This window comes from Brienomyrus brachyistius, unplaced genomic scaffold, assembly GCF_023856365.1.
Source record: "Brienomyrus brachyistius isolate T26 unplaced genomic scaffold, BBRACH_0.4 scaffold69, whole genome shotgun sequence".
Lineage (NCBI taxonomy): Eukaryota > Metazoa > Chordata > Actinopteri > Osteoglossiformes > Mormyridae > Brienomyrus > Brienomyrus brachyistius.
The window spans coordinates 320,001-342,819 of NW_026042344.1; the positions used below are offsets into that span (position 1 = coordinate 320,001).

Here is a 22,819-nt window from a genome sequence, read left to right on the forward strand (position 1 = left end):
TCCACGCATCGACCCGGTATTGCAGTGTTTCTGGGAACGGTGCACCTCTACTGCCCCCTGCTGTTGAAAGACAGAGCTGATCGGTGTTCCGCTTATCAGACCGAGAGCCTGCGCCGCTTGTCAGGCGATCAGCCGGTGTCGTGAGGGACCGACTCTGTCCGTGCGCCGGTCCCGCTTCCCTCCGTTTTTCTTTTTTTTTTTTTTTTTTTTTTAAATCATGAAAAAAAAAGCACGGTCATGATATGCTCTCTGAGGGGTGGGCAGCTGTGCTGAGGTAAGGCAGGCCGTCATCTTTGCCTTTTGAATTTTCTCTCATGTCTGTTTACATGATTGCTGATCTTTCAGATGCCAGGAGGACAGGGAGGAGTCGGGGCCCCGAGGCCGGTGGCTGCGACGCCCCCGAGAATTCAACCCCGAGCGGGGGCGTCACGGAGGCCCGGCTAGCGGCCACCTGCTGAGCGACGGCTCTGCATCGACTCGGGTCTCTCTTCATCCCGTATAAATCTTTCGCCTTTTACTAAAGATTTCCGTGGAGAGGGATAGCGATGAGTTCACTGTATTTTTGGAGGCTCTGCGCAAGCAGAGCTGCACCGCCGCCGTATCAAAGTAAGACTGTGCCCGGCTTAGCGGCCGGCTCTATCTGCCCAGTGGCGTGTTTCTGGTCCTCTGGGATCGTGCGTGGTCTCGCCGGGCGCCACCTCCCAGAGAGGCTGGCGAGGACCCAGCCGCGCCGGCTCCGTCGGCGTCCCGCATGCCGGAGCCCGGCGGGGCGCAGTCTGCGGGCATCGCTTCTCGGCCTTTTGGCTAAGATCAAGTGTAGTATCTGTTCTTATCAGTTTAATATCTGATACGTCCCCCATGGAGGGGACCACATATTAAACGGATTTTTGGAACAGGGAGCCGGAAGTGGGGCTTGCCCCGTCCGCTCCACGCATCGACCCGGTATTGCAGTGTTTCTGGGAACGGTGCACCTCTACTGCCCCCTGCTGTTGAAAGACAGAGCTGATCGGTGTTCCGCTTATCAGACCGAGAGCCTGCGCCGCTTGTCAGGCGATCAGCCGGTGTCGTGAGGGACCGACTCTGTCCGTGCGCCGGTCCCGCTTCCCTCCGTTTTTCTTCTTTTTTTTTTTTTTTTTTTTTTTTTAAATCATGAAAAAAAAAGCACGGTCATGATATGCTCTCTGAGGGTTGGGCAGCTGTGCTGAGGTAAGGCAGGCCGTCATCTTTGCCTTTTGAATTTTCTCTCATGTCTGTTTACATGATTGCTGATCTTTCAGATGCCAGGAGGACAGGGAGGAGTCGGGGCCCCGAGGCCGGTGGCTGCGACGCCCCCGAGAATTCAACCCCGAGCGGGGGCGTCACGGAGGCCCGGCTAGCGGCCACCTGCTGAGCGACGGCTCTGCATCGACTCGGGTCTCTCTTCATCCCGTATAAATCTTTCGCCTTTTACTAAAGATTTCCGTGGAGAGGGATAGCGATGAGTTCACTGTATTTTTGGAGGCTCTGCGCAAGCAGAGCTGCACCGCCGCCGTATCAAAGTAAGACTGTGCCCGGCTTAGCGGCCGGCTCTATCTGCCCAGTGGCGTGTTTCTGGTCCTCTGGGATCGTGCGTGGTCTCGCCGGGCGCCACCTCCCAGAGAGGCTGGCGAGGACCCAGCCGCGCCGGCTCCGTCGGCGTCCCGCATGCCGGAGCCCGGCGGGGCGCAGTCTGCGGGCATCGCTTCTCTGCCTTTTGGCTAAGATCAAGTGTAGTATCTGTTCTTATCAGTTTAATATCTGATACGTCCCCCATGGAGGGGACCACATATTAAACGGATTTTTGGAACAGGGAGCCGGAAGTGGGGCTTGCCCCGTCCGCTCCACGCATCGACCCGGTATTGCAGTGTTTCTGGGAACGGTGCACCTCTACTGCCCCCTGCTGTTGAAAGACAGAGCTGATCAGTGTTCCGCTTATCAGACCGAGAGCCTGCGCCGCTTGTCAGGCGATCAGCCGGTGTCGTGAGGGACCGACTCTGTCCGTGCGCCGGTCCCGCTTCCCTCCGTTTTTCTTCTTTTTTTTTTTTTTTTTTAAATCATGAAAAAAAAAAGCACGGTCATGATATGCTCTCTGAGGGGTGGGCAGCTGTGCTGAGGTAAGGCAGGCCATCATCTTTGCCTTTTGAATTTTCTCTCATGTCTGTTTACATGATTGCTGATCTTTCAGATGCCAGGAGGACAGGGAGGAGTCGGGGCCCCGAGGCCGGTGGCTGCGACGCCCCCGAGAATTCAACCCCGAGCGGGGGCGTCACGGAGGCCCGGCTAGCGGCCACCTGCTGAGCGACGGCTCTGCATCGACTCGGGTCTCTCTTCATCCCGTATAAATCTTTCGCCTTTTACTAAAGATTTCCGTGGAGAGGGATAGCGATGAGTTCACTGTATTTTTGGAGGCTCTGCGCAAGCAGAGCTGCACCGCCGCCGTATCAAAGTAAGACTGTGCCCGGCTTAGCGGCCGGCTCTATCTGCCCAGTGGCGTGTTTCTGGTCCTCTGGGATCGTGCGTGGTCTCGCCGGGCGCCACCTCCCAGAGAGGCTGGCGAGGACCCAGCCGCGCCGGCTCCGTCGGCGTCCCGCATGCCGGAGCCCGGCGGGGCGCAGTCTGCGGGCATCGCTTCTCGGCCTTTTGGCTAAGATCAAGTGTAGTATCTGTTCTTATCAGTTTAATATCTGATACGTCCCCCATGGAGGGGACCACATATTAAACGGATTTTTGGAACAGGGAGCCGGAAGTGGGGCTTGCCCCGTCCGCTCCACGCATCGACCCGGTATTGCAGTGTTTCTGGGAACGGTGCACCTCTACTGCCCCCTGCTGTTGAAAGACAGAGCTGATCGGTGTTCCGCTTATCAGACCGAGAGCCTGCGCCGCTTGTCAGGCGATCAGCCGGTGTCGTGAGGGACCGACTCTGTCCGTGCGCCGGTCCCGCTTCCCTCCGTTTTTCTTTTTTTTTTTTTTTTTTTTTTTAAATCATAAAAAAAAAAAAGCACGGTCATGATATGCTCTCTGAGGGTTGGGCAGCTGTGCTGAGGTAAGGCAGGCCGTCATCTTTGCCTTTTGAATTTTCTCTCATGTCTGTTTACATGATTGCTGATCTTTCAGATGCCAGGAGGACAGGGAGGAGTCGGGGCCCCGAGGCCGGTGGCTGCGACGCCCCCGAGAATTCAACCCCGAGCGGGGGCGTCACGGAGGCCCGGCTAGCGGCCACCTGCTGAGCGACGGCTCTGCATCGACTCGGGTCTCTCTTCATCCCGTATAAATCTTTCGCCTTTTACTAAAGATTTCCGTGGAGAGGGATAGCGATGAGTTCACTGTATTTTTGGAGGCTCTGCGCAAGCAGAGCTGCACCGCCGCCGTATCAAAGTAAGACTGTGCCCGGCTTAGCGGCCGGCTCTATCTGCCCAGTGGCGTGTTTCTGGTCCTCTGGGATCGTGCGTGGTCTCGCCGGGCGCCACCTCCCAGAGAGGCTGGCGAGGACCCAGCCGCGCCGGCTCCGTCGGCGTCCCGCATGCCGGAGCCCGGCGGGGCGCAGTCTGCGGGCATCGCTTCTCGGCCTTTTGGCTAAGATCAAGTGTAGTATCTGTTCTTATCAGTTTAATATCTGATACGTCCCCCATGGAGGGGACCACATATTAAACAGATTTTTGGAACAGGGAGCCGGAAGTGGGGCTTGCCCCGTCCGCTCCACGCATCGACCCGGTATTGCAGTGTTTCTGGGAACGGTGCACCTCTACTGCCCCCTGCTGTTGAAAGACAGAGCTGATCGGTGTTCCGCTTATCAGACCGAGAGCCTGCGCCGCTTGTCAGGCGATCAGCCGGTGTCGTGAGGGACCGACTCTGTCCGTGCGCCGGTCCCGCTTCCCTCAGTTTTTCTTTTTTTTTTTTTTTTTTTTTTTAAATCATAAAAAAAAAAAAGCACGGTCATGATATGCTCTCTGAGGGTTGGGCAGCTGTGCTGAGGTAAGGCAGGCCGTCATCTTTGCCTTTTGAATTTTCTCTCATGTCTGTTTACATGATTGCTGATCTTTCAGATGCCAGGAGGACAGGGAGGAGTCGGGGCCCCGAGGCCGGTGGCTGCGACGCCCCCGAGAATTCAACCCCGAGCGGGGGCGTCACGGAGGCCCGGCTAGCGGCCACCTGCTGAGCGACGGCTCTGCATCGACTCGGGTCTCTCTTCATCCCGTATAAATCTTTCGCCTTTTACTAAAGATTTCCGTGGAGAGGGATAGCGATGAGTTCACTGTATTTTTGGAGGCTCTGCGCAAGCAGAGCTGCACCGCCGCCGTATCAAAGTAAGACTGTGCCCGGCTCAGCGGCCGGCTCTATCTGCCCAGTGGCGTGTTTCTGGTCCTCTGGGATCGTGCGTGGTCTCGCCGGGCGCCACCTCCCAGAGAGGCTGGCGAGGACCCAGCCGCGCCGGCTCCGTCGGCGTCCCGCATGCCGGAGCCCGGCGGGGCGCAGTCTGCGGGCATCGCTTCTCGGCCTTTTGGCTAAGATCAAGTGTAGTATCTGTTCTTATCAGTTTAATATCTGATACGTCCCCCATGGAGGGGACCACATATTAAACGGATTTTTGGAACAGGGAGCCGGAAGTGGGGCTTGCCCCGTCCGCTCCACGCATCGACCCGGTATTGCAGTGTTTCTGGGAACGGTGCACCTCTACTGCCCCCTGCTGTTGAAAGACAGAGCTGATCGGTGTTCCGCTTATCAGACCGAGAGCCTGCGCCGCTTGTCAGGCGATCAGCCGGTGTCGTGAGGGACCGACTCTGTCCGTGCGCCGGTCCCGCTTCCCTCCGTTTTTCTTCTTTTTTTTTTTTTTTTTTAAATCATGAAAAAAAAAAAGCACGGTCATGATATGCTCTCTGAGGGGTGGGCAGCTGTGCTGAGGTAAGGCAGGCCGTCATCTTTGCCTTTTGAATTTTCTCTCATGTCTGTTTACCTGATTGCTGATCTTTCAGATGCCAGGAGGACAGGGAGGAGTCGGGGCCCCGAGGCCGGTGGCTGCGACGCCCCCGAGAATTCAACCCCGAGCGGGGGCGTCACGGAGGCCCGGCTAGCGGCCACCTGCTGAGCGACGGCTCTGCATCGACTCGGGTCTCTCTTCATCCCGTATAAATCTTTCGCCTTTTACTAAAGATTTCCGTGGAGAGGGATAGCGATGAGTTCACTGTATTTTTGGAGGCTCTGCGCAAGCAGAGCTGCACCGCCGCCGTATCAAAGTAAGACTGTGCCCGGCTTAGCGGCCGGCTCTATCTGCCCAGTGGCGTGTTTCTGGTCCTCTGGGATCGTGCGTGGTCTCGCCGGGCGCCACCTCCCAGAGAGGCTGGCGAGGACCCAGCCGCGCCGGCTCCGTCGGCGTCCCGCATGCCGGAGCCCGGCGGGGCGCAGTCTGCGGGCATCGCTTCTCGGCCTTTTGGCTAAGATCAAGTGTAGTATCTGTTCTTATCAGTTTAATATCTGATACGTCCCCCATGGAGGGGACCACATATTAAACGGATTTTTGGAACAGGGAGCCGGAAGTGGGGCTTGCCCCGTCCGCTCCACGCATCGACCCGGTATTGCAGTGTTTCTGGGAACGGTGCACCTCTACTGCCCCCTGCTGTTGAAAGACAGAGCTGATCGGTGTTCCGCTTATCAGACCGAGAGCCTGCGCCGCTTGTCAGGCGATCAGCCGGTGTCGTGAGGGACCGACTCTGTCCGTGCGCCGGTCCCGCTTCCCTCCGTTTTTCTTCTTTTTTTTTTTTTTTTTTAAATCATGAAAAAAAAAAAGCACGGTCATGATATGCTCTCTGAGGGGTGGGCAGCTGTGCTGAGGTAAGGCAGGCCGTCATCTTTGCCTTTTGAATTTTCTCTCATGTCTGTTTACCTGATTGCTGATCTTTCAGATGCCAGGAGGACAGGGAGGAGTCGGGGCCCCGAGGCCGGTGGCTGCGACGCCCCCGAGAATTCAACCCCGAGCGGGGGCGTCACGGAGGCCCGGCTAGCGGCCACCTGCTGAGCGACGGCTCTGCATCGACTCGGGTCTCTCTTCATCCCGTATAAATCTTTCGCCTTTTACTAAAGATTTCCGTGGAGAGGGATAGCGATGAGTTCACTGTATTTTTGGAGGCTCTGCGCAAGCAGAGCTGCACCGCCGCCGTATCAAAGTAAGACTGTGCCCGGCTTAGCGGCCGGCTCTATCTGCCCAGTGGCGTGTTTCTGGTCCTCTGGGATCGTGCGTGGTCTCGCCGGGCGCCACCTCCCAGAGAGGCTGGCGAGGACCCAGCCGCGCCGGCTCCGTCGGCGTCCCGCATGCCGGAGCCCGGCGGGGCGCAGTCTGCGGGCATCGCTTCTCGGCCTTTTGGCTAAGATCAAGTGTAGTATCTGTTCTTATCAGTTTAATATCTGATACGTCCCCCATGGAGGGGACCACATATTAAACAGATTTTTGGAACAGGGAGCCGGAAGTGGGGCTTGCCCCGTCCGCTCCACGCATCGACCCGGTATTGCAGTGTTTCTGGGAACGGTGCACCTCTACTGCCCCCTGCTGTTGAAAGACAGAGCTGATCGGTGTTCCGCTTATCAGACCGAGAGCCTGCGCCGCTTGTCAGGCGATCAGCCGGTGTCGTGAGGGACCGACTCTGTCCGTGCGCCGGTCCCGCTTCCCTCAGTTTTTCTTTTTTTTTTTTTTTTTTTTTTTAAATCATAAAAAAAAAAAAGCACGGTCATGATATGCTCTCTGAGGGTTGGGCAGCTGTGCTGAGGTAAGGCAGGCCGTCATCTTTGCCTTTTGAATTTTCTCTCATGTCTGTTTACATGATTGCTGATCTTTCAGATGCCAGGAGGACAGGGAGGAGTCGGGGCCCCGAGGCCGGTGGCTGCGACGCCCCCGAGAATTCAACCCCGAGCGGGGGCGTCACGGAGGCCCGGCTAGCGGCCACCTGCTGAGCGACGGCTCTGCATCGACTCGGGTCTCTCTTCATCCCGTATAAATCTTTCGCCTTTTACTAAAGATTTCCGTGGAGAGGGATAGCGATGAGTTCACTGTATTTTTGGAGGCTCTGCGCAAGCAGAGCTGCACCGCCGCCGTATCAAAGTAAGACTGTGCCCGGCTCAGCGGCCGGCTCTATCTGCCCAGTGGCGTGTTTCTGGTCCTCTGGGATCGTGCGTGGTCTCGCCGGGCGCCACCTCCCAGAGAGGCTGGCGAGGACCCAGCCGCGCCGGCTCCGTCGGCGTCCCGCATGCCGGAGCCCGGCGGGGCGCAGTCTGCGGGCATCGCTTCTCGGCCTTTTGGCTAAGATCAAGTGTAGTATCTGTTCTTATCAGTTTAATATCTGATACGTCCCCCATGGAGGGGACCACATATTAAACGGATTTTTGGAACAGGGAGCCGGAAGTGGGGCTTGCCCCGTCCGCTCCACGCATCGACCCGGTATTGCAGTGTTTCTGGGAACGGTGCACCTCTACTGCCCCCTGCTGTTGAAAGACAGAGCTGATCGGTCTTCCGCTTATCAGACCGAGAGCCTGCGCCGCTTGTCAGGCGATCAGCCGGTGTCGTGAGGGACCGACTCTGTCCGTGCGCCGGTCCCGCTTCCCTCCGTTTTTCTTCTTTTTTTTTTTTTTTTTTAAATCATGAAAAAAAAAAAGCACGGTCATGATATGCTCTCTGAGGGGTGGGCAGCTGTGCTGAGGTAAGGCAGGCCGTCATCTTTGCCTTTTGAATTTTCTCTCATGTCTGTTTACCTGATTGCTGATCTTTCAGATGCCAGGAGGACAGGGAGGAGTCGGGGCCCCGAGGCCGGTGGCTGCGACGCCCCCGAGAATTCAACCCCGAGCGGGGGCGTCACGGAGGCCCGGCTAGCGGCCACCTGCTGAGCGACGGCTCTGCATCGACTCGGGTCTCTCTTCATCCCGTATAAATCTTTCGCCTTTTACTAAAGATTTCCGTGGAGAGGGATAGCGATGAGTTCACTGTATTTTTGGAGGCTCTGCGCAAGCAGAGCTGCACCGCCGCCGTATCAAAGTAAGACTGTGCCCGGCTTAGCGGCCGGCTCTATCTGCCCAGTGGCGTGTTTCTGGTCCTCTGGGATCGTGCGTGGTCTCGCCGGGCGCCACCTCCCAGAGAGGCTGGCGAGGACCCAGCCGCGCCGGCTCCGTCGGCGTCCCGCATGCCGGAGCCCGGCGGGGCGCAGTCTGCGGGCATCGCTTCTCGGCCTTTTGGCTAAGATCAAGTGTAGTATCTGTTCTTATCAGTTTAATATCTGATACGTCCCCCATGGAGGGGACCACATATTAAACAGATTTTTGGAACAGGGAGCCGGAAGTGGGGCTTGCCCCGTCCGCTCCACGCATCGACCCGGTATTGCAGTGTTTCTGGGAACGGTGCACCTCTACTGCCCCCTGCTGTTGAAAGACAGAGCTGATCGGTGTTCCGCTTATCAGACCGAGAGCCTGCGCCGCTTGTCAGGCGATCAGCCGGTGTCGTGAGGGACCGACTCTGTCCGTGCGCCGGTCCCGCTTCCCTCCGTTTTTCTTTTTTTTTTTTTTTTTTTTTTTTAAATCATAAAAAAAAAAAAGCACGGTCATGATATGCTCTCTGAGGGTTGGGCAGCTGTGCTGAGGTAAGGCAGGCCGTCATCTTTGCCTTTTGAATTTTCTCTCATGTCTGTTTACATGATTGCTGATCTTTCAGATGCCAGGAGGACAGGGAGGAGTCGGGGCCCCGAGGCCGGTGGCTGCGACGCCCCCGAGAATTCAACCCCGAGCGGGGGGCGTCACGGAGGCCCGGCTAGCGGCCACCTGCTGAGCGACGGCTCTGCATCGACTCGGGTCTCTCTTCATCCCGTATAAATCTTTCGCCTTTTACTAAAGATTTCCGTGGAGAGGGATAGCGATGAGTTCACTGTATTTTTGGAGGCTCTGCGCAAGCAGAGCTGCACCGCCGCCGTATCAAAGTAAGACTGTGCCCGGCTCAGCGGCCGGCTCTATCTGCCCAGTGGCGTGTTTCTGGTCCTCTGGGATCGTGCGTGGTCTCGCCGGGCGCCACCTCCCAGAGAGGCTGGCGAGGACCCAGCCGCGCCGGCTCCGTCGGCGTCCCGCATGCCGGAGCCCGGCGGGGCGCAGTCTGCGGGCATCGCTTCTCGGCCTTTTGGCTAAGATCAAGTGTAGTATCTGTTCTTATCAGTTTAATATCTGATACGTCCCCCATGGAGGGGACCACATATTAAACGGATTTTTGGAACAGGGAGCCGGAAGTGGGGCTTGCCCCGTCCGCTCCACGCATCGACCCGGTATTGCAGTGTTTCTGGGAACGGTGCACCTCTACTGCCCCCTGCTGTTGAAAGACAGAGCTGATCGGTGTTCCGCTTATCAGACCGAGAGCCTGCGCCGCTTGTCAGGCGATCAGCCGGTGTCGTGAGGGACCGACTCTGTCCGTGCGCCGGTCCCGCTTCCCTCCGTTTTTCTTCTTTTTTTTTTTTTTTTTTTAAATCATGAAAAAAAAAAAGCACGGTCATGATATGCTCTCTGAGGGGTGGGCAGCTGTGCTGAGGTAAGGCAGGCCGTCATCTTTGCCTTTTGAATTTTCTCTCATGTCTGTTTACCTGATTGCTGATCTTTCAGATGCCAGGAGGACAGGGAGGAGTCGGGGCCCCGAGGCCGGTGGCTGCGACGCCCCCGAGAATTCAACCCCGAGCGGGGGCGTCACGGAGGCCCGGCTAGCGGCCACCTGCTGAGCGACGGCTCTGCATCGACTCGGGTCTCTCTTCATCCCGTATAAATCTTTCGCCTTTTACTAAAGATTTCCGTGGAGAGGGATAGCGATGAGTTCACTGTATTTTTGGAGGCTCTGCGCAAGCAGAGCTGCACCGCCGCCGTATCAAAGTAAGACTGTGCCCGGCTTAGCGGCCGGCTCTATCTGCCCAGTGGCGTGTTTCTGGTCCTCTGGGATCGTGCGTGGTCTCGCCGGGCGCCACCTCCCAGAGAGGCTGGCGAGGACCCAGCCGCGCCGGCTCCGTCGGCGTCCCGCATGCCGGAGCCCGGCGGGGCGCAGTCTGCGGGCATCGCTTCTCGGCCTTTTGGCTAAGATCAAGTGTAGTATCTGTTCTTATCAGTTTAATATCTGATACGTCCCCCATGGAGGGGACCACATATTAAACGGATTTTTGGAACAGGGAGCCGGAAGTGGGGCTTGCCCCGTCCGCTCCACGCATCGACCCGGTATTGCAGTGTTTCTGGGAACGGTGCACCTCTACTGCCCCCTGCTGTTGAAAGACAGAGCTGATCGGTGTTCCGCTTATCAGACCGAGAGCCTGCGCCGCTTGTCAGGCGATCAGCCGGTGTCGTGAGGGACCGACTCTGTCCGTGCGCCGGTCCCGCTTCCCTCCGTTTTTCTTTTTTTTTTTTTTTTTTTTTTTAAATCATAAAAAAAAAAAGCACGGTCATGATATGCTCTCTGAGGGTTGGGCAGCTGTGCTGAGGTAAGGCAGGCCGTCATCTTTGCCTTTTGAATTTTCTCTCATGTCTGTTTACATGATTGCTGATCTTTCAGATGCCAGGAGGACAGGGAGGAGTCGGGGCCCCGAGGCCGGTGGCTGCGACGCCCCCGAGAATTCAACCCCGAGCGGGGGCGTCACGGAGGCCCGGCTAGCGGCCACCTGCTGAGCGACGGCTCTGCATCGACTCGGGTCTCTCTTCATCCCGTATAAATCTTTCGCCTTTTACTAAAGATTTCCGTGGAGAGGGATAGCGATGAGTTCACTGTATTTTTGGAGGCTCTGCGCAAGCAGAGCTGCACCGCCGCCGTATCAAAGTAAGACTGTGCCCGGCTCAGCGGCCGGCTCTATCTGCCCAGTGGCGTGTTTCTGGTCCTCTGGGATCGTGCGTGGTCTCGCCGGGCGCCACCTCCCAGAGAGGCTGGCGAGGACCCAGCCGCGCCGGCTCCGTCGGCGTCCCGCATGCCGGAGCCCGGCGGGGCGCAGTCTGCGGGCATCGCTTCTCGGCCTTTTGGCTAAGATCAAGTGTAGTATCTGTTCTTATCAGTTTAATATCTGATACGTCCCCCATGGAGGGGACCACATATTAAACGGATTTTTGGAACAGGGAGCCGGAAGTGGGGCTTGCCCCGTCCGCTCCACGCATCGACCCGGTATTGCAGTGTTTCTGGGAACGGTGCACCTCTACTGCCCCCTGCTGTTGAAAGACAGAGCTGATCGGTGTTCCGCTTATCAGACCGAGAGCCTGCGCCGCTTGTCAGGCGATCAGCCGGTGTCGTGAGGGACCGACTCTGTCCGTGCGCCGGTCCCGCTTCCCTCCGTTTTTCTTTTTTTTTTTTTTTTTTTTTTTTAAATCATAAAAAAAAAGCACGGTCATGATATGCTCTCTGAGGGGTGGGCAGCTGTGCTGAGGTAAGGCAGGCCGTCATCTTTGCCTTTTGAATTTTCTCTCATGTCTGTTTACATGATTGCTGATCTTTCAGATGCCAGGAGGACAGGGAGGAGTCGGGGCCCCGAGGCCGGTGGCTGCGACGCCCCCGAGAATTCAACCCCGAGCGGGGGCGTCACGGAGGCCCGGCTAGCGGCCACCTGCTGAGCGACGGCTCTGCATCGACTCGGGTCTCTCTTCATCCCGTATAAATCTTTCGCCTTTTACTAAAGATTTCCGTGGAGAGGGATAGCGATGAGTTCACTGTATTTTTGGAGGCTCTGCGCAAGCAGAGCTGCACCGCCGCCGTATCAAAGTAAGACTGTGCCCGGCTTAGCGGCCGGCTCTATCTGCCCAGTGGCGTGTTTCTGGTCCTCTGGGATCGTGCGTGGTCTCGCCGGGCGCCACCTCCCAGAGAGGCTGGCGAGGACCCAGCCGCGCCGGCTCCGTCGGCGTCCCGCATGCCGGAGCCCGGCGGGGCGCAGTCTGCGGGCATCGCTTCTCTGCCTTTTGGCTAAGATCAAGTGTAGTATCTGTTCTTATCAGTTTAATATCTGATACGTCCCCCATGGAGGGGACCACATATTAAACGGATTTTTGGAACAGGGAGCCGGAAGTGGGGCTTGCCCCGTCCGCTCCACGCATCGACCCGGTATTGCAGTGTTTCTGGGAACGGTGCACCTCTACTGCCCCCTGCTGTTGAAAGACAGAGCTGATCGGTGTTCCGCTTATCAGACCGAGAGCCTGCGCCGCTTGTCAGGCGATCAGCCGGTGTCGTGAGGGACCGACTCTGTCCGTGCGCCGGTCCCGCTTCCCTCCGTTTTTCTTCTTTTTTTTTTTTTTTTTTAAATCATGAAAAAAAAAAGCACGGTCATGATATGCTCTCTGAGGGGTGGGCAGCTGTGCTGAGGTAAGGCAGGCCGTCATCTTTGCCTTTTGAATTTTCTCTCATGTCTGTTTACATGATTGCTGATCTTTCAGATGCCAGGAGGACAGGGAGGAGTCGGGGCCCCGAGGCCGGTGGCTGCGACGCCCCCGAGAATTCAACCCCGAGCGGGGGCGTCACGGAGGCCCGGCTAGCGGCCACCTGCTGAGCGACGGCTCTGCATCGACTCGGGTCTCTCTTCATCCCGTATAAATCTTTCGCCTTTTACTAAAGATTTCCGTGGAGAGGGATAGCGATGAGTTCACTGTATTTTTGGAGGCTCTGCGCAAGCAGAGCTGCACCGCCGCCGTATCAAAGTAAGACTGTGCCCGGCTTAGCGGCCGGCTCTATCTGCCCAGTGGCGTGTTTCTGGTCCTCTGGGATCGTGCGTGGTCTCGCCGGGCGCCACCTCCCAGAGAGGCTGGCGAGGACCCAGCCGCGCCGGCTCCGTCGGCGTCCCGCATGCCGGAGCCCGGCGGGGCGCAGTCTGCGGGCATCGCTTCTCGGCCTTTTGGCTAAGATCAAGTGTAGTATCTGTTCTTATCAGTTTAATATCTGATACGTCCCCCATGGAGGGGACCACATATTAAACAGATTTTTGGAACAGGGAGCCGGAAGTGGGGCTTGCCCCGTCCGCTCCACGCATCGACCCGGTATTGCAGTGTTTCTGGGAACGGTGCACCTCTACTGCCCCCTGCTGTTGAAAGACAGAGCTGATCGGTGTTCCGCTTATCAGACCGAGAGCCTGCGCCGCTTGTCAGGCGATCAGCCGGTGTCGTGAGGGACCGACTCTGTCCGTGCGCCGGTCCCGCTTCCCTCCGTTTTTCTTCTTTTTTTTTTTTTTTTTTAAATCATGAAAAAAAAAAAGCACGGTCATGATATGCTCTCTGAGGGGTGGGCAGCTGTGCTGAGGTAAGGCAGGCCGTCATCTTTGCCTTTTGAATTTTCTCTCATGTCTGTTTACCTGATTGCTGATCTTTCAGATGCCAGGAGGACAGGGAGGAGTCGGGGCCCCGAGGCCGGTGGCTGCGACGCCCCCGAGAATTCAACCCCGAGCGGGGGCGTCACGGAGGCCCGGCTAGCGGCCACCTGCTGAGCGACGGCTCTGCATCGACTCGGGTCTCTCTTCATCCCGTATAAATCTTTCGCCTTTTACTAAAGATTTCCGTGGAGAGGGATAGCGATGAGTTCACTGTATTTTTGGAGGCTCTGCGCAAGCAGAGCTGCACCGCCGCCGTATCAAAGTAAGACTGTGCCCGGCTTAGCGGCCGGCTCTATCTGCCCAGTGGCGTGTTTCTGGTCCTCTGGGATCGTGCGTGGTCTCGCCGGGCGCCACCTCCCAGAGAGGCTGGCGAGGACCCAGCCGCGCCGGCTCCGTCGGCGTCCCGCATGCCGGAGCCCGGCGGGGCGCAGTCTGCGGGCATCGCTTCTCGGCCTTTTGGCTAAGATCAAGTGTAGTATCTGTTCTTATCAGTTTAATATCTGATACGTCCCCCATGGAGGGGACCACATATTAAACGGATTTTTGGAACAGGGAGCCGGAAGTGGGGCTTGCCCCGTCCGCTCCACGCATCGACCCGGTATTGCAGTGTTTCTGGGAACGGTGCACCTCTACTGCCCCCTGCTGTTGAAAGACAGAGCTGATCGGTGTTCCGCTTATCAGACCGAGAGCCTGCGCCGCTTGTCAGGCGATCAGCCGGTGTCGTGAGGGACCGACTCTGTCCGTGCGCCGGTCCCGCTTCCCTCCGTTTTTCTTCTTTTTTTTTTTTTTTTTAAATCATGAAAAAAAAAAGCACGGTCATGATATGCTCTCTGAGGGGTGGGCAGCTGTGCTGAGGTAAGGCAGGCCGTCATCTTTGCCTTTTGAATTTTCTCTCATGTCTGTTTACATGATTGCTGATCTTTCAGATGCCAGGAGGACAGGGAGGAGTCGGGGCCCCGAGGCCGGTGGCTGCGACGCCCCCGAGAATTCAACCCCGAGCGGGGGCGTCACGGAGGCCCGGCTAGCGGCCACCTGCTGAGCGACGGCTCTGCATCGACTCGGGTCTCTCTTCATCCCGTATAAATCTTTCGCCTTTTACTAAAGATTTCCGTGGAGAGGGATAGCGATGAGTTCACTGTATTTTTGGAGGCTCTGCGCAAGCAGAGCTGCACCGCCGCCGTATCAAAGTAAGACTGTGCCCGGCTTAGCGGCCGGCTCTATCTGCCCAGTGGCGTGTTTCTGGTCCTCTGGGATCGTGCGTGGTCTCGCCGGGCGCCACCTCCCAGAGAGGCTGGCGAGGACCCAGCCGCGCCGGCTCCGTCGGCGTCCCGCATGCCGGAGCCCGGCGGGGCGCAGTCTGCGGGCATCGCTTCTCGGCCTTTTGGCTAAGATCAAGTGTAGTATCTGTTCTTATCAGTTTAATATCTGATACGTCCCCCATGGAGGGGACCACATATTAAACAGATTTTTGGAACAGGGAGCCGGAAGTGGGGCTTGCCCCGTCCGCTCCACGCATCGACCCGGTATTGCAGTGTTTCTGGGAACGGTGCACCTCTACTGCCCCCTGCTGTTGAAAGACAGAGCTGATCGGTGTTCCGCTTATCAGACCGAGAGCCTGCGCCGCTTGTCAGGCGATCAGCCGGTGTCGTGAGGGACCGACTCTGTCCGTGCGCCGGTCCCGCTTCCCTCCGTTTTTCTTTTTTTTTTTTTTTTTTTTTTTAAATCATAAAAAAAAAAAAGCACGGTCATGATATGCTCTCTGAGGGTTGGGCAGCTGTGCTGAGGTAAGGCAGGCCGTCATCTTTGCCTTTTGAATTTTCTCTCATGTCTGTTTACATGATTGCTGATCTTTCAGATGCCAGGAGGACAGGGAGGAGTCGGGGCCCCGAGGCCGGTGGCTGCGACGCCCCCGAGAATTCAACCCCGAGCGGGGGCGTCACGGAGGCCCGGCTAGCGGCCACCTGCTGAGCGACGGCTCTGCATCGACTCGGGTCTCTCTTCATCCCGTATAAATCTTTCGCCTTTTACTAAAGATTTCCGTGGAGAGGGATAGCGATGAGTTCACTGTATTTTTGGAGGCTCTGCGCAAGCAGAGCTGCACCGCCGCCGTATCAAAGTAAGACTGTGCCCGGCTCAGCGGCCGGCTCTATCTGCCCAGTGGCGTGTTTCTGGTCCTCTGGGATCGTGCGTGGTCTCGCCGGGCGCCACCTCCCAGAGAGGCTGGCGAGGACCCAGCCGCGCCGGCTCCGTCGGCGTCCCGCATGCCGGAGCCCGGCGGGGCGCAGTCTGCGGGCATCGCTTCTCGGCCTTTTGGCTAAGATCAAGTGTAGTATCTGTTCTTATCAGTTTAATATCTGATACGTCCCCCATGGAGGGGACCACATATTAAACGGATTTTTGGAACAGGGAGCCGGAAGTGGGGCTTGCCCCGTCCGCTCCACGCATCGACCCGGTATTGCAGTGTTTCTGGGAACGGTGCACCTCTACTGCCCCCTGTTGTTGAAAGACAGAGCTGATCGGTGTTCCGCTTATCAGACCGAGAGCCTGCGCCGCTTGTCAGGCGATCAGCCGGTGTCGTGAGGGACCGACTCTGTCCGTGCGCCGGTCCCGCTTCCCTCCGTTTTTCTTCTTTTTTTTTTTTTTTTTTAGATCATGAAAAAAAAAAAGCACGGTCATGATATGCTCTCTGAGGGGTGGGCAGCTGTGCTGAGGTAAGGCAGGCCGTCATCTTTGCCTTTTGAATTTTCTCTCATGTCTGTTTACCTGATTGCTGATCTTTCAGATGCCAGGAGGACAGGGAGGAGTCGGGGCCCCGAGGCCGGTGGCTGCGACGCCCCCGAGAATTCAACCCCGAGCGGGGGCGTCACGGAGGCCCGGCTAGCGGCCACCTGCTGAGCGACGGCTCTGCATCGACTCGGGTCTCTCTTCATCCCGTATAAATCTTTCGCCTTTTACTAAAGATTTCCGTGGAGAGGGATAGCGATGAGTTCACTGTATTTTTGGAGGCTCTGCGCAAGCAGAGCTGCACCGCCGCCGTATCAAAGTAAGACTGTGCCCGGCTTAGCGGCCGGCTCTATCTGCCCAGTGGCGTGTTTCTGGTCCTCTGGGATCGTGCGTGGTCTCGCCGGGCGCCACCTCCCAGAGAGGCTGGCGAGGACCCAGCCGCGCCGGCTCCGTCGGCGTCCCGCATGCCGGAGCCCGGCGGGGCGCAGTCTGCGGGCATCGCTTCTCGGCCTTTTGGCTAAGATCAAGTGTAGTATCTGTTCTTATCAGTTTAATATCTGATACGTCCCCCATGGAGGGGACCACATATTAAACGGATTTTTGGAACAGGGAGCCGGAAGTGGGGCTTGCCCCGTCCGCTCCACGCATCGACCCGGTATTGCAGTGTTTCTGGGAACGGTGCACCTCTACTGCCCCCTGCTGTTGAAAGACAGAGCTGATCGGTGTTCCGCTTATCAGACCGAGAGCCTGCGCCGCTTGCCAGGCGATCAGCCGGTGTCGTGAGGGACCGACTCTGTCCGTGCGCCGGTCCCGCTTCCCTCCGTTTTTCTTCTTTTTTTTTTTTTTTTTTTAAAATCATAAAAAAAAAGGACGGTCATGATATGCTCTCTGAGGGGTGGGCAGCTGTGCTGAGGTAAGGCAGGCCGTCATCTTTGCCTTTTGAATTTTCTCTCATGTCCGTTTACATGATTGCTGATCTTTCAGATGCCAGGAGGACAGGGAGGAGTCGGGGCCCCGAGGCCGGTGGCTGCGACGCCCCCCAGAATTCAACCCCGAGCGGGGGCGTCACGGAGGCCCGGCTAACGGCCACCTGCTGAGCGACGGCTCTGCATCGACTCGGGTCTCTCTTCATCCCGTATAAATCTTTCGCCTTTTACTAAAGATTTCCGTGGAGAGGGATAGCGATGAGTTCACTGTATTTTTGGAGGCTCTGCGCAAGCAGAGCTGCACCGCCGCTGTATCAAAGTAAGACTGTGCCCGGCTTAGCGGCCGGCTCTATCTGCCCAGTGGCGTGTTTCTGGTCCTCTGGGATCGTGCGTGGTCTCGCCGGGCGCCACCTCCCAGAGAGGCTGGCGAGGACCCAGCCGCGCCGGCTCCGTCGGCGTCCCGCATGCCGGAGCCCGGCGGGGCGCAGTCTGCGGGCATCGCTTCTCGGCCTTTTGGCTAAGATCAAGTGGATTGTATTGACTTTTTACCGCTTTTTATGGACTGCGTTGGGTTTTTTAGAGGAAGGCACGGTGAACCTAAGGCGTGACCAGCAGGTGGCTTGACCGCCGCTGCCACGGGGCGACCCGTGCCTTCCTTTTTAGCCTTTTATCCCTGCTTTTATTTCTGTTTTTATTAGGCTGGGGATCCCGCAGTGGCTGGTGGCTTGTCCACCGCCCTGCTGGGCGAACTGGTGTTTTTATTTTTTAGCTGCTTTTATAGTTTAGCTCTGCTCGGCTCATCCCGGATTGGCGGACGACGGACGTCGGGACCACGGCGGCGGAAGGACTCTGCTCCAGCGGCGACGTCGGTGGACCTTCCCGGATGGCAACGGCCGGCGGGCCATCGAGGAAGCCCTTCAGCGGGCCGTGGCTGGTAGCAGGCGGGGGCCTGCGGAATACCGCCCGGTTCTGCTGGAGGGCTGAGGAGGAGGTGGGCACCTTCCCCGACCGGCTGGCCTTCATCCGGGAGGTGGCCTTTGGAGCGTTGGGCCTTCAGATGCAGGACATCCTCTGCGTACAGCGGAATGGGCCCTTCCGCTTCTTCGAGGTCACCTTGTCCACCGACGAGAGTTACACCAAGGTCCTGGAGCGGAGCAAGGAGGGGGCCCAGCACCCCCTCCTCGGACGTTACAACATCGAGCCGCTGTGGTGGCCCGACAAGCGGGTAATAACAGTCCATTGTTTCAACCCGCATGTTACCGCCGAGGCCGTTTCCCAATTTCTGACAAAGTATGTGGATCTTCTTCCTGGCCACAGGGACATCCGGGATGAGCTGGGGATCTGGACTGGCCGACGCCAGTTCCAGGCCCGCCTGCGCCCGGACGCTAATGGCGCAGGCGGTTTTAGCCACCCCCCAGCCTATTTTACTTTACAGGGCAATAAGGCATACCTTTTTTATTCTGGACAGCCTCCCTTCTGCCGGCAGTGCCACAGTTTTGGACACACCCTGGAGGGATGCGCCAACCTGCGCTGCCGCAACTGCCTGGAGTCGGGGCACATGGCCAGGGACTGCAAGGGCCCCCGTCGCTGCAAACACTGTAACGGCGAGGACCATCTGGCTCGTTCCTGCCCACAGAAAAAGACTACATATGCCGACGCTCTGTCGGGTAACAGAGCAGTCGGCACGGAGAATGGTGGGGGAGCTCTAGCCCCCACGACTGGGCAGGAACAGCCGGCGACGGGGGCAGGAGGAGAAGCCCTGGTCGAGGTGGAGGAGGCCCCTTCGAGTGCGACACCAGTGCAGGAGGGGTCTCCGAACAAGGTGGAGCAGCTCGCCCTGGCTCCAGGCGTCAGCAGCAGGCGAAAGAAGAGCGGTGCATCCCCCCGGGGGAGGAAGAAGAGCAGAAGGGAGGCGCAACCCAACGCACCCAGCCCTCCGGCGGCCACCTCGCCAGCAGTGGCGGCCGGGGACCAAGGCCGACAGTGCCCCCCCTCCCCGATGTTAGAGGCCCCCCGTCTGGTGTGGGACTTGGGACAGTCCCCTGCACCCCCCCAGGAGTACAGCGGTCAACAGGACACTGCTAATGAACAGGAGTACCTGGGGGGTCTGGAATTGGGGGACCTTTTGAGGTTGACTGAGGAGGGGGGGCAGTAGGACAGTATTGTTTTTAATGGCTGGCTTTTATTATTTTAGTTTGTTGTTTTTAATTGTATTTTATTATTTTAACATTCTATGGCCAATTTTAATATTGTCACCTTGAATGTAAGGGGTTTGAGGAACATTTTAAAACGTATATCTGTTTTTAACCAGCTGGCATCTTCTCCCTTCAGCATTTGTTTTCTGCAGGAAGTCCACCTCCGGGACCAGCGGGACGAGGCTCTCTTTTCACGACAGTGGAAGAGGGGTAGATCCTACTGGAGCGTAGGTGGCGTCCACTCCTCAGGCGTCGGGATCCTTTTTGGCGACCGCGCCTTTGAAGAAGTAAGTGCGTTTACCGTCCTTCAGGGCAGGGTTTTGGGAGTGGACGCCACATGGAGGGGACAGCGCCTCCGGGCCATATGTGTCTACGCTCCGGTGGAGGCCTCGTCCCGTATAACTCTCTTTGAAGAGTTGTCCCCGTTCTGTGTCACAGATCGACACTTGATTTTAGGAGGGGACTTTAACATCTCGTTGGAGGGAAGACAGGATGTCAGCTCAGGGCATTTTCGCCATTTTATTCGTTCCTTTAAACTTGTCGACGGTTTTAAAACATGCAACCCCAGCATGCCGGGCTTCACCTGGCATAATAGTCGCGGAGCCAGCAGCCGCATCGACTACATTTTAGCTTCACCCCCCGTTGTTTTTAAAAAGGTGTCCCTCTCCCCACAGTGGCCCACTGACCATCTGGCAGTGGAGGCCACGGTCTCCATAGACGCCCCTGTATATGGGGGCGGCTATTGGAAAATGAACCTGCAGATCCTGGAGGAGAGAGATTTTAGACACCTTTTTTTAGATCACTTCTCCGAGTGGCAGAAGGACAAGCCTACCTTCCCCTCCGTGGCCGAATGGTGGGAGAGTGTGAAGGACAGGATCCGAACCTTCTCCATGCAGTACAGCAAGCAGCGCAGGATGGAGAAGAAGTTCTCCATTCGGCGGCTGGAGAGAAGGTTGCGGGATGAATACGCCGCTCACAACAACGGGGGCACCATCAACCACGAGCGGCTGCTTGACATAAAGGGTGAGCTGAGGCGCCTGCATGAACAGGCTGCCTCGGCCCAAATGCTCCGCGACAAAATATTTGAGGTGGAAAATAATGAAAAGTGCAATTCTTTTTTTTTCCACAGAGCCAGGGAAGCCCGGGAGGAGAAGAGCTTTAGCTCTCTCCGTGCCTCAAATGGCAGTATAGTCAAGGATACATCAGACATGCTGGAGGTTGCTAAATTGTTTTACCTTAACCTTTTTAATGTTAGGGATACGGACCCGGTTGCTGGGGAGCGCTTCCTAGATAACATCTCACCTTGTCTTCCCAGTGACATCCGGGACGGCTTAGAAGCCCCCATCACCTTGGCCGAGCTGACCGCAGTGCTTGGCAAGATGAACCGCCGCAAGGTACCTGGCCTTGATGGGCTCCCGGTGGAATTTTATTCCACCTTTTGGGATGTCCTCGGGCCGGAATTACTGCAGGTTGTAGAGGACGTTCAGCGCCGGGGTTTGCTCACTAGGAGCATGAGGTCGGGGGTCCTCTCTTTGTTGCACAAGAAGGGCGATCGGGCCGACCTTGGCAACTGGAGGCCCCTGACCATGCTTTGTGTAGACACAAAGCTCATCGCAAAGACCCTTACCGAACGCCTGAAGAAGGCCATGGCTCATCTGGTTCACAGCGACCAGACGTGTGGAGTACCGGGTCGATCGGCGACGTGGAATCTCCACCTCATCCGCGACGCCATCGCCTGGGTGGAGGATAGGAACCTCCCTCTCCTGCTGGTCAGCTTGGACCAGGAGAAAGCCTTCGACCGGGTAGATCACCGCTTCCTGTTCAAAGTATTGGGTAAGTTTGGCTTCGGGCCCAATTATCTGGGGTGGTTACACACTTTGTATAACGAAGTTGGGAGCCATGTTGTTATCAATGGCTTCCTGAGTGATTTGGTGCCCCAGCGGAGTGGAGTGAGGCAGGGATGTCCCCTCTCCCCCCTCCTCTACGCGCTCTATATAGAGCCACTGGCGTGCGCCATTCGCACCCACCCCGGGGTCGATGGCCTTCTTATCCCAGGAAGTCGGGGGACAACTGTTAAACTGACCCAGTATGCAGACGACACCACGCTTTTCGTCAGCTCGGATCAGTCTCTCGGTCATGCCTTGAGCCTCGTTCACGCGTTCGGTTGGGCCTCTGGCGCGACGCTCAACCTCAGTAAGTCGGTGGCCAAGTATTTCGGCAGCTGGAAGGCGAGGGAGGACGTCGCAGGTGGTCTCACCCTCTGTGACGGTCCTCTCAAAGTTTTGGGGGTCAACTTCCTTTCGGATGGTGCCGCCCGGTTGAACTGGGAGGAGCGGTTGGCGATCGCCAGGCGGAAGATCGGACTGTGGAAGTCCAGGTCCCTGTCCTTCCAAGGTAAGGTTTTAGCCTTAAAAGTGGATATTCTTCCCACCCTGCTCTACCTTGCACATGTGTACCCTTTGCCCCGCTTCATGCGGAGGGGCCTGACGAGGGACGTTTTTAACCTCGTCTGGGGGGGCAGGTATGAGTACGTGCGTAGGGAAGTGATGTATCTCGGAAAGGACAGGGGGGGGAGGGACGTTATTGACTTTCCTCTCAAGCTTGACTGCCTGTTCTTCTCGCAGCTCTGCACGCGCCTGGCAGCTCCCCTCGAGCACCCCCATCAGCACTTTGTGCGTCTGTGGCTGGCTCTCCCCATGAGACGTCTGGTGACGTCGTGGACCAACCTCGGCCCCAAGGCTGAGACCCTGCCGGTCCACTACAGCCACGCTGTCAAGTGGAGTAAGTCTATTCCGGCAGGTGTCAAGACAGAGGCCCTGACCAAGCACAGAGCCCTTTACAAGGCTTTGCTTGGTCATAGGGAGACTCGGGCCATGTTGGGCCTGGAGGAAGGCACATGGGCGAGAATCCAGCCTAAGGGTTTGGATCACAGGCTGCAAGACCTGAACTGGCAGTGCCTTCATGGTAAGCTGCCAGTCAGGGACGTCATGCACAGGCATAAGCTGACCAGACACCCCCGCTGCCCCAGGCCCGAGTGCAGCGAGGATGAGACCATCAAGCACGTGTTTTGGGACTGCGGGCATGCACAGAGAGTCTGGGGGTTGGTAGCGGGCCTGTGTGGACGTGTAGACCCGCAGCCCGGTCTGACCTACGACAAGGTGTTGAAGGGGTGGGACCCCAACCTCCATAACCCCTTCGGCCCCTGGATGTGGCTGCTGGTCAGCATTACCAAGCGAGAGCTTTGGAATGCCAGGACCGCGCTCATCCGCAGAGGGGTTCGTCTGGAGGCACAAGGGGTATTCCGCAAAATCCGGGCCGATTTGGGTTTCAGGATGGAGACCGACGTCATCCAACGGGGCTACCACGAGGCCAAGGAGAGGTGGAAGGGCCTCTTTTGGCTTTAGCCCCGTTTCATTTAGGTGGTGACGCTCCATCCTACAGGGTCGACATGACGCACTGTCCTGAAGCACACAGGAGGTACTTTGGGTTTTAGGTAAGTGTGCTTTGTTTTTTGTGCGTGTATGGTGTTGCAAATATTCTTTTAATTAACTGCATGTACTGAGATTGAGCACGGCTGTGGTTGGTCACTTTTAGCACCTTTATGTATTAACATTAACTGTATTTATTAACATTTTAT

General features: G+C 57.3%; 38 non-coding genes across 38 annotated transcripts in view; all 38 read left to right on the plus strand.

Moving 5' to 3' along the window:
- Positions 1 to 50, plus strand: part of LOC125725987 (U2 spliceosomal RNA) — a 192-nt gene extending 142 nt beyond the window's left edge. Inside the window, exon 1 of the small nuclear RNA XR_007387827.1 lies at positions 1 to 50. This exon is cut by the window's left edge and continues 142 nt beyond it. This is a non-coding gene — a small nuclear RNA (U2 spliceosomal RNA).
- Positions 51 to 473: 423 nt separating this feature from the next.
- On the plus strand, positions 474 to 587 carry LOC125725749 (U5 spliceosomal RNA). Its single transcript, XR_007387594.1, has one exon. It is a non-coding gene; the product is annotated as a U5 spliceosomal RNA (small nuclear RNA).
- A 197-nt stretch (positions 588 to 784) lies between these two features.
- LOC125725988 (U2 spliceosomal RNA) lies at positions 785 to 976 on the plus strand. Its single transcript, XR_007387828.1, has one exon. It is a non-coding gene; the product is annotated as a U2 spliceosomal RNA (small nuclear RNA).
- A 429-nt stretch (positions 977 to 1,405) lies between these two features.
- On the plus strand, positions 1,406 to 1,519 carry LOC125725750 (U5 spliceosomal RNA). Its single transcript, XR_007387595.1, has one exon. It is a non-coding gene; the product is annotated as a U5 spliceosomal RNA (small nuclear RNA).
- Positions 1,520 to 1,716: 197 nt separating this feature from the next.
- Positions 1,717 to 1,908, plus strand: LOC125726009 (U2 spliceosomal RNA). Its single transcript, XR_007387849.1, has one exon. It is a non-coding gene; the product is annotated as a U2 spliceosomal RNA (small nuclear RNA).
- Positions 1,909 to 2,331: 423 nt separating this feature from the next.
- Positions 2,332 to 2,445, plus strand: LOC125725752 (U5 spliceosomal RNA). Its single transcript, XR_007387597.1, has one exon. It is a non-coding gene; the product is annotated as a U5 spliceosomal RNA (small nuclear RNA).
- Positions 2,446 to 2,642: 197 nt separating this feature from the next.
- Positions 2,643 to 2,834, plus strand: LOC125725989 (U2 spliceosomal RNA). The gene has a single exon (XR_007387829.1). It is a non-coding gene; the product is annotated as a U2 spliceosomal RNA (small nuclear RNA).
- A 426-nt stretch (positions 2,835 to 3,260) lies between these two features.
- LOC125725753 (U5 spliceosomal RNA) lies at positions 3,261 to 3,374 on the plus strand. Its single transcript, XR_007387598.1, has one exon. It is a non-coding gene; the product is annotated as a U5 spliceosomal RNA (small nuclear RNA).
- Positions 3,375 to 3,571: 197 nt separating this feature from the next.
- LOC125725819 (U2 spliceosomal RNA) lies at positions 3,572 to 3,763 on the plus strand. The gene has a single exon (XR_007387664.1). It is a non-coding gene; the product is annotated as a U2 spliceosomal RNA (small nuclear RNA).
- Positions 3,764 to 4,189: 426 nt separating this feature from the next.
- Positions 4,190 to 4,303, plus strand: LOC125725754 (U5 spliceosomal RNA). The gene has a single exon (XR_007387599.1). It is a non-coding gene; the product is annotated as a U5 spliceosomal RNA (small nuclear RNA).
- Positions 4,304 to 4,500: 197 nt separating this feature from the next.
- LOC125725990 (U2 spliceosomal RNA) lies at positions 4,501 to 4,692 on the plus strand. The gene has a single exon (XR_007387830.1). It is a non-coding gene; the product is annotated as a U2 spliceosomal RNA (small nuclear RNA).
- Positions 4,693 to 5,116: 424 nt separating this feature from the next.
- On the plus strand, positions 5,117 to 5,230 carry LOC125725755 (U5 spliceosomal RNA). Its single transcript, XR_007387600.1, has one exon. It is a non-coding gene; the product is annotated as a U5 spliceosomal RNA (small nuclear RNA).
- Positions 5,231 to 5,427: 197 nt separating this feature from the next.
- LOC125725991 (U2 spliceosomal RNA) lies at positions 5,428 to 5,619 on the plus strand. The gene has a single exon (XR_007387831.1). It is a non-coding gene; the product is annotated as a U2 spliceosomal RNA (small nuclear RNA).
- A 424-nt stretch (positions 5,620 to 6,043) lies between these two features.
- Positions 6,044 to 6,157, plus strand: LOC125725756 (U5 spliceosomal RNA). Its single transcript, XR_007387601.1, has one exon. It is a non-coding gene; the product is annotated as a U5 spliceosomal RNA (small nuclear RNA).
- Positions 6,158 to 6,354: 197 nt separating this feature from the next.
- LOC125725830 (U2 spliceosomal RNA) lies at positions 6,355 to 6,546 on the plus strand. Its single transcript, XR_007387675.1, has one exon. It is a non-coding gene; the product is annotated as a U2 spliceosomal RNA (small nuclear RNA).
- Positions 6,547 to 6,972: 426 nt separating this feature from the next.
- LOC125725757 (U5 spliceosomal RNA) lies at positions 6,973 to 7,086 on the plus strand. The gene has a single exon (XR_007387602.1). It is a non-coding gene; the product is annotated as a U5 spliceosomal RNA (small nuclear RNA).
- A 197-nt stretch (positions 7,087 to 7,283) lies between these two features.
- On the plus strand, positions 7,284 to 7,475 carry LOC125725993 (U2 spliceosomal RNA). The gene has a single exon (XR_007387833.1). It is a non-coding gene; the product is annotated as a U2 spliceosomal RNA (small nuclear RNA).
- A 424-nt stretch (positions 7,476 to 7,899) lies between these two features.
- Positions 7,900 to 8,013, plus strand: LOC125725758 (U5 spliceosomal RNA). The gene has a single exon (XR_007387603.1). It is a non-coding gene; the product is annotated as a U5 spliceosomal RNA (small nuclear RNA).
- Positions 8,014 to 8,210: 197 nt separating this feature from the next.
- Positions 8,211 to 8,402, plus strand: LOC125725842 (U2 spliceosomal RNA). The gene has a single exon (XR_007387686.1). It is a non-coding gene; the product is annotated as a U2 spliceosomal RNA (small nuclear RNA).
- Positions 8,403 to 8,830: 428 nt separating this feature from the next.
- LOC125725759 (U5 spliceosomal RNA) lies at positions 8,831 to 8,944 on the plus strand. Its single transcript, XR_007387604.1, has one exon. It is a non-coding gene; the product is annotated as a U5 spliceosomal RNA (small nuclear RNA).
- A 197-nt stretch (positions 8,945 to 9,141) lies between these two features.
- LOC125725994 (U2 spliceosomal RNA) lies at positions 9,142 to 9,333 on the plus strand. Its single transcript, XR_007387834.1, has one exon. It is a non-coding gene; the product is annotated as a U2 spliceosomal RNA (small nuclear RNA).
- A 425-nt stretch (positions 9,334 to 9,758) lies between these two features.
- Positions 9,759 to 9,872, plus strand: LOC125725760 (U5 spliceosomal RNA). The gene has a single exon (XR_007387605.1). It is a non-coding gene; the product is annotated as a U5 spliceosomal RNA (small nuclear RNA).
- A 197-nt stretch (positions 9,873 to 10,069) lies between these two features.
- Positions 10,070 to 10,261, plus strand: LOC125725995 (U2 spliceosomal RNA). The gene has a single exon (XR_007387835.1). It is a non-coding gene; the product is annotated as a U2 spliceosomal RNA (small nuclear RNA).
- Positions 10,262 to 10,686: 425 nt separating this feature from the next.
- LOC125725761 (U5 spliceosomal RNA) lies at positions 10,687 to 10,800 on the plus strand. Its single transcript, XR_007387606.1, has one exon. It is a non-coding gene; the product is annotated as a U5 spliceosomal RNA (small nuclear RNA).
- Positions 10,801 to 10,997: 197 nt separating this feature from the next.
- LOC125725996 (U2 spliceosomal RNA) lies at positions 10,998 to 11,189 on the plus strand. The gene has a single exon (XR_007387836.1). It is a non-coding gene; the product is annotated as a U2 spliceosomal RNA (small nuclear RNA).
- A 424-nt stretch (positions 11,190 to 11,613) lies between these two features.
- LOC125725763 (U5 spliceosomal RNA) lies at positions 11,614 to 11,727 on the plus strand. Its single transcript, XR_007387608.1, has one exon. It is a non-coding gene; the product is annotated as a U5 spliceosomal RNA (small nuclear RNA).
- A 197-nt stretch (positions 11,728 to 11,924) lies between these two features.
- On the plus strand, positions 11,925 to 12,116 carry LOC125726011 (U2 spliceosomal RNA). Its single transcript, XR_007387850.1, has one exon. It is a non-coding gene; the product is annotated as a U2 spliceosomal RNA (small nuclear RNA).
- A 423-nt stretch (positions 12,117 to 12,539) lies between these two features.
- Positions 12,540 to 12,653, plus strand: LOC125725764 (U5 spliceosomal RNA). The gene has a single exon (XR_007387609.1). It is a non-coding gene; the product is annotated as a U5 spliceosomal RNA (small nuclear RNA).
- Positions 12,654 to 12,850: 197 nt separating this feature from the next.
- LOC125725853 (U2 spliceosomal RNA) lies at positions 12,851 to 13,042 on the plus strand. The gene has a single exon (XR_007387697.1). It is a non-coding gene; the product is annotated as a U2 spliceosomal RNA (small nuclear RNA).
- Positions 13,043 to 13,466: 424 nt separating this feature from the next.
- Positions 13,467 to 13,580, plus strand: LOC125725765 (U5 spliceosomal RNA). Its single transcript, XR_007387610.1, has one exon. It is a non-coding gene; the product is annotated as a U5 spliceosomal RNA (small nuclear RNA).
- Positions 13,581 to 13,777: 197 nt separating this feature from the next.
- On the plus strand, positions 13,778 to 13,969 carry LOC125725997 (U2 spliceosomal RNA). Its single transcript, XR_007387837.1, has one exon. It is a non-coding gene; the product is annotated as a U2 spliceosomal RNA (small nuclear RNA).
- Positions 13,970 to 14,391: 422 nt separating this feature from the next.
- On the plus strand, positions 14,392 to 14,505 carry LOC125725766 (U5 spliceosomal RNA). The gene has a single exon (XR_007387611.1). It is a non-coding gene; the product is annotated as a U5 spliceosomal RNA (small nuclear RNA).
- Positions 14,506 to 14,702: 197 nt separating this feature from the next.
- LOC125725864 (U2 spliceosomal RNA) lies at positions 14,703 to 14,894 on the plus strand. The gene has a single exon (XR_007387708.1). It is a non-coding gene; the product is annotated as a U2 spliceosomal RNA (small nuclear RNA).
- Positions 14,895 to 15,320: 426 nt separating this feature from the next.
- Positions 15,321 to 15,434, plus strand: LOC125725767 (U5 spliceosomal RNA). Its single transcript, XR_007387612.1, has one exon. It is a non-coding gene; the product is annotated as a U5 spliceosomal RNA (small nuclear RNA).
- Positions 15,435 to 15,631: 197 nt separating this feature from the next.
- On the plus strand, positions 15,632 to 15,823 carry LOC125725998 (U2 spliceosomal RNA). Its single transcript, XR_007387838.1, has one exon. It is a non-coding gene; the product is annotated as a U2 spliceosomal RNA (small nuclear RNA).
- Positions 15,824 to 16,247: 424 nt separating this feature from the next.
- LOC125725768 (U5 spliceosomal RNA) lies at positions 16,248 to 16,361 on the plus strand. The gene has a single exon (XR_007387613.1). It is a non-coding gene; the product is annotated as a U5 spliceosomal RNA (small nuclear RNA).
- A 197-nt stretch (positions 16,362 to 16,558) lies between these two features.
- On the plus strand, positions 16,559 to 16,750 carry LOC125725999 (U2 spliceosomal RNA). Its single transcript, XR_007387839.1, has one exon. It is a non-coding gene; the product is annotated as a U2 spliceosomal RNA (small nuclear RNA).
- Positions 16,751 to 17,173: 423 nt separating this feature from the next.
- Positions 17,174 to 17,287, plus strand: LOC125725769 (U5 spliceosomal RNA). The gene has a single exon (XR_007387614.1). It is a non-coding gene; the product is annotated as a U5 spliceosomal RNA (small nuclear RNA).
- Positions 17,288 to 22,819: the final 5,532 nt, after the last annotated feature.